The following is an 11,266-nucleotide window of genomic DNA, read 5'->3' on the forward strand; positions in this document are numbered from 1 at the left end:
TAGAATTTAAAAAAAATAAAAATAAAAATTCTAGTTGCCCAAAGGTCCAAAAATTTATTTTACATATAAAATGCTAGTCTTATCATAAAGTAATTTAAATCACTTATGTGTTATAATCTATGCCCACAGGGAAGATTATAATGATATGTCGATTTAATTGTTTGGATTAATTTACATGGGCAAATAATCAATATTTGGCTTCATTGCACGTTTTAGTAAGCTTATTGTTTATTTTAGGTTGTTCAAACTTTATATGTTCCGAATTTTGATTTCTCTCGTATTACTCCTCTAAGTGGTGATAACTATGTTTTTTGGAAGGAACAAATTCTCCTCGCATTAAGGTGCATAAACTTTGAGTTGGCACTTTGGGTGGATGAACTACCAGAGCCCACATAATAAAGCACCCAAGGTGAGAAAACATCATATGATCTTTGGGAGCGAATCCAATCGCTTGAAAATTTCAGAAGTATGATACGTATGAACAATGCAAATCATAGCAAAAAGAATGTGGAGCAATTCATAAAATTCTGTAGCTTCCTTGTTAAAAAGAGAAAATTATTTAGAATAATAATAGTCTGCAGCTTCTAATATTAGTATTTTATCCATTTAAAGTTGTGTATAAGAAAAAAAATATAGGACAAATTTGACTTTCATAAGAATCCTTAGTAAATTATGTGTATCTTGACTGGACTTTTTCTGTATAATGTCATTATGCCTGAAAAAGTAGGGCTGACGCCGAACCTTGTCAGTATGGGTGGCCAGAGCTTAGGTAGGTTTTGCAGTCATTCAGACGCAGGCACGTCGCATGCTAACGTGAGCGGTATGCTCCTGCCAGTGTAGTGGGTGTGCGCCAGATTGGCGAAAGGCTGGAGACGTTCCATGTGTCCAATCCATGCACAAGTCGAGGAAATCACTCGAGCAAGTGAGCAACGGGACACAAAAAAGGATTTGCACGACAATCTGACCCACTCACAAATTTAGTAATCATTACCTCAATTCATCCAACTATAAATAGAGGGATCCTCTCCCGTTTGTAGGATTAGCTAATTTCACTCTAGAATAGCAAATTCTCTCTCTCTCTCTCTCTCTTGTACTCTCAAAGCTATAAATCAGCTCGCTAGACGCAACCTGATCTTACATATTAATACAATATCAATGGACGTAGGATTCACTTGTTTAAGCATCCGAACCACTTTAAACATTGTTCTTCATCTCTTATTCAACTCAATATCCCCATATACACGTGTGTCTTCTGAGTCAGTTCAGCATTTCCCACGTGCGATTAGTTGGTGTCAAAATCAAGCATCAACAGTTTGGCGCTAGAAGGAGGGCCTGATTTAGTACTTGTTATTCACTAGGAGAATCTCTAACTAATCGGTCCCATTACAGCAAATGGCTCGCCGATTTGAATTTGAGCAAACCAATCATGGTGATGAGGAGATCCCCTAGGTAAAAGAGGACACTTCTCCCGAAGTGCCCTCAGCCCCACAAAATACCGTGGGGGATATCCCTTCAAGCTCACGGCTTGATCCAGCCGTCATGAGCTACTTGGAGAGGTTCAACAATACTTTTCAAACAGTTAGCCAAAGGCTGGACCGGTTGGATTGGGTTGTGCCACCCGAATCAAATGAGGCGGTGCCACCGCCAAAAACGTCTGCAGGTTGCACGAAAGCACGGAAAAGGGCAATAGCCCATGCTGCTCGCACTGCAGCGCGTCAAAAAATGGGAAAGCAGGTGGCGCACAGCTGGCCTAGAGGCTCCGAGGGACCAACGAACACCGACCGCGCCCCTGGTAGAATACCTGTGGCATTAAGGCTCGGTGACATGTCGCGGCCCGAGCCATCCCGTGCCACGTCGTGCGAGCACTCCCACAAAAGTGCAAGGCAGAGAGATTCCCATTATCGCCAAAATGACGACTTCGATCGTTGTTGCGCAGGAAGTTCCCACCATCCGCGGAGGTCAGGAAGGTTCCCCGGACCATTCAACACCATCACATGACTCTAGCCAACGTGTGTCAAGATCGGTTGGGACTGCCGACCGAGGCGAGGAGGAATCCGACCTATGGTCTTTCCTCAACCGCAACCATGAGGGTCGAACCTGCGTTGTAGAAAGCGATCCCTAGATGGCTCCGCTGTCTCAGATTGAGGAGCTATAATGAGCTCTGGATCAATTAAAGGCTCAGCGAAATGAGCAAGGGCAGGTCGCAGAGGCGTCTCCCTTTTCTCCGGCAGTGTTAGCTGCCCCTTTTCCATCAAGGTTTAGAATGCCCAATATACGAGCATTCAACGAAAATTTCGATCCGCAGGATCATTTATACGAGTTCAACGAGCTCATGGAACTCCACCAAGTCTCTGACTTGGCAAAATGTCGTTGCTTGGCGGTAACTCTTACTTCATGCCAAGCGATGGTTCAGGTCGCTCCCAGCGGGATTGGTCAGCTCGTGGCCTTAGATGCGCTCGACATTCCTGAGACACTTCCAAGAAAATAGGAAGTTCTCAATACCTTTAAGCTACCTCAGCAACATAAGGCAAGATAGGGATGAGCCCCTCCAATCTTATATTTACAGGTTCCATCGGGAGCTTCATAAAGTAGCTCACACTCCCGAAGAGTTCGTCCAGACTCTCATCATCGCGGGACTTTGCTCGCAGATAGACCTGTGAAAAGAGCTGCAATCTGAGGACGATGTTTCCCTCACCCGCTTCTACAGCCTTACAGAAAAATACCTCCGTATTGAGAACTCTGCAGCGGCGCTCAACCGGTATGACCCCAACCCTTCGGGCAATGCACTTGGTCGGGGGGAAAATAGGAGGGCTGATCGCAAGTGGGCTAATGACGATCAGTAAAAAGGAAAGAAGCAACAATATGAGCCTAAGAAATCTTACGCTCTAGTTCCTCATCGTGATCATGACAAGAGTCAGTACACCCCTCTAAATGCATCTGTCTTTGCTATTCTTGATAAGTCAGAAAAGGCCGGCCTGCTCAAGGGGCCTGAGCCCATGAAGAATCCCCCTTCAGCTAGAAATAGTAAAAAGCATTGTCACTATCATCAGGATAATGGACATCACACCGATGAGTGTCGGGCCCTTAAGCAAGCAATTGAAGACCTCATTAAGCAGGGGCACTTCAAAGAGTATGTTGATGACTCTACTCCCGTGCGGGAGAAAAATCAGGAGGAACAGGGTAAGAAGCATCGTGGTCGCAAGGGTATCTGCAATGTAGGGATAATCTTTGGGGGACCACACCTCGGAGGGAATTCGCGAGATGCCAAAGAGAGGTATGCTCACACAACCCATCACGACTCCATCCGTGTAATGAACACGACGTTACGACCATCAAAGGTTCGTAGGGAGGAGGATATCACCTTTTCTAAAAAAGACGTAGTGTGATTGCATCATCCCCATGACGATGCTCTCGTCATCACACCCCAGATGGGGCGTTGCGACGTCCACAGAATGTTAGTGGATAATAGAAGTGTTGTGAACATCCTGTTCCAGTGAGCTTTCGAAAGAATAAAATTGGATGAGGCCGACCTGAAGCCTGCTTCCATCCCTCTATATGGTTTCACCAGGGATTACCTGATCCCTAAGGGGATGATCTCACTCTCGGTCACATTGGGTGACTCCGACGAGGTGACAAAGATCACTGAGTTCTTAGTAGTGGACTACCCATCCACTTTCAATGGCATCCTAGGGCAACCTCTACTGAGAAACTTCAAAGCAATCACTTCGATTTACCATCTCAAGATAAAGTTCCCCACCCCAACAGGGATAGGGGAAGTAAGCGAATCTCAGCGCGCGTCTCGCGACTACTATGTAAAGGTAGTGTAGATGGTGTGTAGGGGAAAAGGCACTCCACATGGCATTCTCGAACAGGCAATGGCTATCAGCCGGATAGAACCACAGCCTGGCTCAGCCGAGGATAATATGGATCCTCGTATCCAAGAATGCCCTTCCAGTGGGCCGGTTGAGGATTTATCTGAAGTGTCAGTCGACCAGAGCGAGCTGAGTCCAGTGTTGAGGATTGGAAGCAATCTTAACCCCCAGCTTGCCAGCGACCTGACCTGCTTTCTCAGAGAAAACATCGACGTGTTTGCATGGACACATGCTGACATAGTCGAGATCAGCCTGAACATTATTTGCCATGCCTTGAACATCAATAGTAAGGCCAGGCCGGTCTACCAGAAGAGAAGAGCGATGGATCCAGAGCAGTATGCTGCCTTAAAAGATGAGATAGATAACCTCATTCAGAATGGATCCATCCGGGAAGCGCTCTACCCAAGCTGGGTCGCTAACCCTGTTCTGGTAAAAAAGCCCAATGGAAAATGGCAGACCTACGTTGACTTCACCGACCTCAACAAAGCATGTCTTAAAGATCTTTTCCCTACCAAGGATTGACTAGCTTGTTGATGCCACCTCCGGGCATGAGCTACTGAGTTTAATATACGCCTACTCAGGATACAATCAAATTTTGATGTATGTGTCGGACGGAGAGCATACCTCATTTGCTATAGATCGGGGGCTGTATTGCTACAGGGTTATGCCCTTCGACCTAAAAAATGCTAAAGCAACTTACCAATGACTGGTTAACTGGATGTTTTCTAAATAGATCGAGAAATCGATAGAGGTCTATGTTGATAACATGCTGGTTAAGTCGCATGTTGCTTCTGACCACATAACACATCTAGTTGAGACGTTCAGCATACTCCGGAAGTATAAAATGAAGCTCAATCCTCTCAAATGTTCATTTAGAGTCTCCTTAGGAAAATTTTTGGGGTACAAGGTTAACCATAGGGGAATAAAGATCAACCCCGAGAAAATCCAAGCTCTCCTCAACATGAAAAGCCTGACCAACCGAAAATAGGTTCAGAGTCTCAATAAGTGAATAGCGGCACTCAGTCGCTTCATATCGAGGGCGACAGATTGCTGCTTGCCATTCTTCAATATACTTCAAGCCAATAAGAAGTTTGAGTGGACTCCCGAGTGCGAACAGGTATTCCAGAGCATTAAATAGCACCTCGAAAAGCCACATCTTCTGTCCAAACCTCTCCCACAAGAAATTCTCCTACTATATCTGTCCATTTCTCAGCACGCGGTCAATGTAGCTCTAGTTCGGGAAGAGAACAGGGTTCAATGGCTAGTATACTATGCGAGCAAGTGTCTGCTGGATGCCGAGATGTGGTATCCGAAAATGGAACGATTGGCTTATGCCTTACTAATCACGTCCAGGAAGTTGCGACCTTACTTTCACGCCCACACAATCCATGTAATGACCAGTTACCCCGCTCAAACAAGTCCTCTAAAAGCTAGAGGCATCAGGTAAATTGCTCAAGTGGGCCATGGAACTAAGTCAGTTCGATCTGCAATACAAATCGAAAGCAACCATCAAAGGGCAGGTTGTTGCCGATTTCATCTCAGAATTCTCATATCATCCAATGAAGGAATCTGAATAACAAGCCAGCGAAGTCACCTAGGAAACTATTCAGAACCTACCGACCTGGAGCCTCTATGTCGATGGGTCATCGAACAGGAAAATGGTCGGGGCAGGCTTTCTCCTTCTAAGTCTCGAAGGGACTTGCATTCATGGCATTCTCCGTTTTGGCTTCAAAGCGACCAAAAATGAGGCCGAGTATGAAGCTCTGCTCGTTGGATTGTGATTGGCAAGAGAAATGGGTTCAACCGCGATCAACATCCACAGCGACTCTATGCTGATTGTCAACCAGATTTTGGGGAGTATCAGGCCAAGGAAGAAAACATGATCGGCTATTTGAAGAAAGCTAAGGCCGCACTCGAGCCATTTAAACACTTCACAATCACGCAGATCCCTAGAGATAGCAATTCTGTCGTGGATGCCTTGGCAAAGATAGCCTCATCGCTGGACTCGAATGCGCCAGAGAGCATTCCTATTCGGTTCATAGAGGCCCCCAGTATCAGCTCACCCGAATAGGCCGTGAATGTGACCGAGTCAGTCTCTTGGATGACCCTTATCATTCAGTATCTCTGAGATGGGACCTTGCCCAACGACAAGGTCGAGGCAAGAACCCTGCGAACTAGAGCTACTCGTTACACACTTATAGGAGACCAGCTGTATAAGCGAGGGTTTAGCGTCCCTCTTCTCCGATGTGTAACCGATGAAGAAGCAGACTATATTATGAGGGAGATACATGAAGGGATCTGTGGTAATCACACGGTCCCTCGCCAACAAAGTTGTTCGTCAAGGGTATTTCTGGCCCCTGATTCAAGAAGACACCTACAACTTTGTTGAAAAGTGTGACAAGTGCCAACGGTTCGCAAACATACAGCGAGCTCTTTCCCACCAGCTGATAACCATGTCTAGCCCCTGACCATTCTCCATGTGGGGAATTGATCTCATTAGACCCATGTCAGTTGGTAAAGGAGGAGTTAAGTATGTGGTGGTTGCAGTAGACTACTTCACCAAGTAGGTCGAAGCAGAGCCATTGGCCACGATCACCACTAGAAAGCTCAAGGACTTCGTCTTCAAAAACATTATGTGCCGCTATGGGATTCCTCATACCCTCATCTATGATAATGAAAAGCAGTTCGATAACGAGGAATTCAAGCAGTTTTGCGACAAGCTGGGTATCCATAAGAAATTTGCCTCAGTGGCAAGGCCGCAAGCAAATGGTCAAGTTGAAGCTGTCAACAAGACCATCAAGCACACTTTGAAGGCCAAACTTGGCGCAGCCAAGGGAAATTGGGTCGACGACCTCCCTGAAGTCCTATAGGCATACAGGACAACTCCGAGAATCTCTACCTCAGAAACACCCTTCTCGCTAGCATATGGCTACGAAACAATGATCTTTGTGGAAGTAGGAACTGGTTCACTTCAGAGAGACTTGTTCAGCGAAGTAAACAATGAAGCACTCATACGCGCAAGTCTGGATTTAGTTGAAGAACATCGCAGCAAGGCTCAGCTAAGAATAACAGCCTATCAGCAGCGTGCGAAAAGGTTCTTTGACTTTAAAGTTAGAAGAAGAGACTTCTAGGTCGGCGACCTCGTCCTGAAGGAAGTCCTTCTCGGTACAAGAGAATCGAGTGCGGGAGTATTGGGGCCGAATTGAGAAAGCCCATACCGCATCGCCAAAGTGATAAGAATGGGGACTTATCACCTCAAAAGGCTGAACGGTTTCGAAGTGCCGCGAGCTTGGAATGCTGAACATCTCTGCCCATATTATCAGTAATTCCGAACTCATTTCTTTTCAATTCTCTTGTAAAGACTTGATTTTTCTCAAGACTTGTAAATAAAAGATCTTTTGAAATATCTTTTCCCATATGTATATAGTTCTAATTCGCATAATTATTGTCCGCATAAATACTATTGTAAACAGTTAAAATGCGACCTCATGTGTAACATTTGTGGAGTACGAGAAATTATAAGTACTCACAAAAAATTAAGAAAGCGATGTCTTTATTTATTAATAAAATGAAAAGTACATAGGGAAGGCGGTACAAAAACAGAAAATCATTGGTCCTCATCCCCAGGTCCTGGAGGTGCGACCTTAATATCTTCAGGCTGGTCACCAATCACCTGTCGGGTGCGGGCTCCTCTAGGACGTACTCCGGATGCTCCTCTTCCAAGTTAGGTCCCCGAGTCGCTTCCTCATCCTCAGCCCGCGCCATAAAGCTGAGGGCATCCTGGTACTCTTCGGGGAGGTCAGTCAGATCCATCCTAGGGTTCTTCAGTCGGAGGGCGTAGATGACTGGATTGTCCACTCGGCAGCCCTCCTCTCAATCTCCAATTCTTGCTACTGCATCTCTGCAGTCAGCGAAGTGACCAGGCCTTGGGTGAATTAGAGTTTAGCCTCAAGAGGCCACCTTTGCTTTTCGGTGGTCTCCCATAGCTTTGCCCTTTCTTGCTCTGCTCGTAAGGCCCGCTCGGAGTTCGTTTGTAGCTCCTTTTCTTTCTCGCCAACCTCCTTGGTGAGTCTGGCCACTGTCCTTTGGAGCTCTTTTACTTCCTCTCCTCACTTCTCCAACTTGACCTTCTGATAGTCCACCGTGCGAAGAGTAGCATTCCTTTCAGATAGGTACTAATTCACCTGAACGGTGGATAACTCTTTCTCTGCTTGAGCGACTTCTAAGTCCGGTTTAAGCCGCGTGTTCTCTTCTCTCATCTCGACCAGCCCCTCAGCAGCCCCCAACTGAGCCTTCTGTATGGACAAGTGCATAGAGAGCAGGGCCTGCATAACGAAGAGAGTTAAGAGTTAGTTTCCTTTCAACTGAAAAAAGCAAATGTAAAGTCCTCACTGAGGGCAACTCGTTTTACCTGGCTCAGGTGCTGGAAGGATGTAGACATCAGGTCCATGGGGTTGGAGGCCACGAATTGCTCGAACACCTCTGTGAGCCCGCACTCCAGTAGGGTGAAAACCACCGGCTGCAAATGATCCGAAAGTTACCCCATCGAGTCCAACACAGGCGTGCCCATGCCCGCAGCAGGTAGAATTCCCTCCTCCGGTTCCTTGCCCGACCTCCTTCCAAGACCTGTAGCCTCCCTTTGCCTTGTCCGCATACCCTCTGAGGCAATGGAGATGCTGATCGCTCCCCTGGAAGGCCCTCTCGAGCAGAATGCTTGGTAAGGCTGTGACTTCTCGAGCTAAATGCCCAGGCCCTCTGGCTCGGGCTCTGACTCTTTGGCCCAAAGTTGCTTTCGTTCTTGGACTTTAGGCCATAGTCTTTTGCTTCGGACGAACAGTCGAAGGCTGGGGAACCCCTGTAGGTCAGACCGGAGCACCCTTTGGTGTCCCTCCAACGGGGGGACCGGTAGGAGCCACTCCAGCCGGTCCGGCGATGCTTACTCGGAGGAAGGTGAACTGCCTTGGTTGCGGTGATCTAGGCACTTTAGGAGGCATGGTTGCTGCATGCGAACATCGTTAGCAAAATAGTTCGCTGCATACAAGATAAAGAAAAACAGGCTAAGGTTATGGTGTTTACTCGGTATGGTCTCTAAGGTCGCTTCGGAATTGAAGAAACCGTATTTCCACAAGTTCGCGGTTATCACGAGCAATCTCACATCGCAACTCTCTTCAGGCAAAAAGTCGAAAGCAATGATTCTGTCAGGGTCCTCAAGAGCCGATAATCTGGTCGTCTTATTAACTGCAAAGAAACAAAAAGCTCATTAGCGAAGGCTAAAAGGAAATTCGTGAACTCAAAGAAAGGAGAACCTACTCGGCTCCTTAAATTGGCAAATGTCATCATATCGAAAAGAGAAAAACTTCGTCTCATACGCCCCAACATTGCTGGGGTAACTATGTATTCCCGTTTCGATTGTAGGTAGCTTCGAGAGGTAAAAGGAATCTTTGTCCTTACTCTTCTTCAGGATGTACGAGCAACCGAGCTCTAGCGCGGATAGCTCGCCCAAATCGTTTTTGCCGCAAGCGATATACATAGCCACAGCTATCATATACGCATTCGGTGAAAGCTGTAATGGTGACCGACCTAACGAAAGGGTGGAAAGGGATCAACCCTCCACTCTTAAAGATATTCTCGAAGATCGCAGCCCTTCCTTCTGGCGGATTCCGAGCTGTGTACGTCTTATGCTGGAAGACCTCTACGCTGAGAGCGTATTGATTTACCACCTTCTGAATCTCCTCGGCAGTGATTGTCGATAGAATCTCCTGAGAGGGATCCGCTGGGGCATCCTACACTCAATCGTCACTCAATCGTCGTACACTATTTCATACGATGAAGTGGAGGGTCCATTCTTCTGCGGTCTGAAAAAAGCGACATGCAGGAATCACTCAATCGTTGTACACTGTTTCATACGATGACGTGGAGGAAAAAATAAATACTTCCTCCCTTAAACCCTAGAAAACCCTAAAAGAATCCTTAGGAGCCACCCCCAATGGCTCAAACCCTAGGAGAAGATTTCATCTTCGATCAACTACCGGCAAACACTATCACCGCATGGCAACTATCAAAAGCAAAAAAGAAATAAAGCGGCAGAAGGACCATTCTTACCTCTTGAGTATGAAGATTGATCCTCCCACTCTGAGTGTCAAGCGTGCACCAGTCTAAAAGACGGAAAATCAAGGCTCACAAAAGTTTCTTGCTTTCTCTGAAGAAGTGAATATTGTGCAATTACCTGAGGTGAGCCTGGGGTTTTATAGTGAAGGAAGTGGCGTTTGGTTTTCCCGAAGTTAAACGACATTTGAGCAGAAATCACTTCTCAATATTGATTGCGACCACGTGTCGCTAATCAGCGAAGAAGAGTGACCGTCACGTTTCGAAAACCAAATCGTCGTTCTTTTTCGTTGAAACACTCAAGCGACGACTCGTTTCCCTCCTCAACATTAAATGCACTCACATCCGCATTTAATGTTCTGATAGGGAATGTCGTTTCAACATGGCTCACATTTGATGTGCATGGTTGGCATTTATTGCGCGCAGGACACGTCTGTCAAAACAAAAGGTGTTTCATTTAATATATCAGCTGCAAAAGTGCAACGGATAACATCTGAAGAGGTCGTTACATTAAACACTCTTTGTCGTGTTAGTCGCGAAGCGACGTAACTCTTTGCCCTCGTCGCATGTCAGTTGCGAAGCGACATGAATTTGCTTTCAACAAAAAATTCGCCAAGTGTAAACAGGTCGAGAACCTCGGTCGAAGACCAGAATCATCGTTATGGCACTGAATAAGATCTAGAACAGGTCGCAGACCTCAAGAAAGATCATTTTAGGTCGCCTGCATGGGAATGTTTCCGCGGCCTCTTTGCAACTAGGCTGGATTGACCAGTGTCCATTCAACGCGCATCAAATCAAGGCATAATTATGTAGTTCTCAAGGTTCGATCCTCAAACCTTAAAAACTAGAGGACTTCTGTTAGGCCTGGAAAAGTAGGGCTGACGTCGAGCCTTGTCAGCATGGGCGGTCAAAGCCTAAGTAGGTTCTACAGCCATTCAGACGCAGCCACATCGCATGCTGACGTGAGTGGTATGCTCCTGCCAGTGGAGTGGGTGTGTGCTAGATTGGCGAAAGGCTGGAGACGTTCCACGTGTCCAATCCCTGCACAAGTCGAGGAAATCACTCGAGTAGGTGAGCAACGAGACACAAAGAAAGATTTACACGGCAATCTGACCCACTCACAAATTTAGTAATCATTACCTCAATTCATCCCACTATAAATAGAGGGATCCTCCTCTCCCATTTGTGGGATTAGCTAATTTCACTCTAGAATAGCAAATTCTCTCTCTCTCCCCCTCTCTGTCTCTTGTACTCTCAAAGCTATAAATCAGCTTGCTAGACACAACCTG

The sequence above is a fragment of the Pistacia vera genome, unplaced genomic scaffold (assembly GCF_008641045.1).
Source record: "Pistacia vera cultivar Batoury unplaced genomic scaffold, PisVer_v2 Contig1145, whole genome shotgun sequence".
NCBI classification, from domain to species: Eukaryota; Viridiplantae; Streptophyta; class Magnoliopsida; order Sapindales; family Anacardiaceae; genus Pistacia; species Pistacia vera.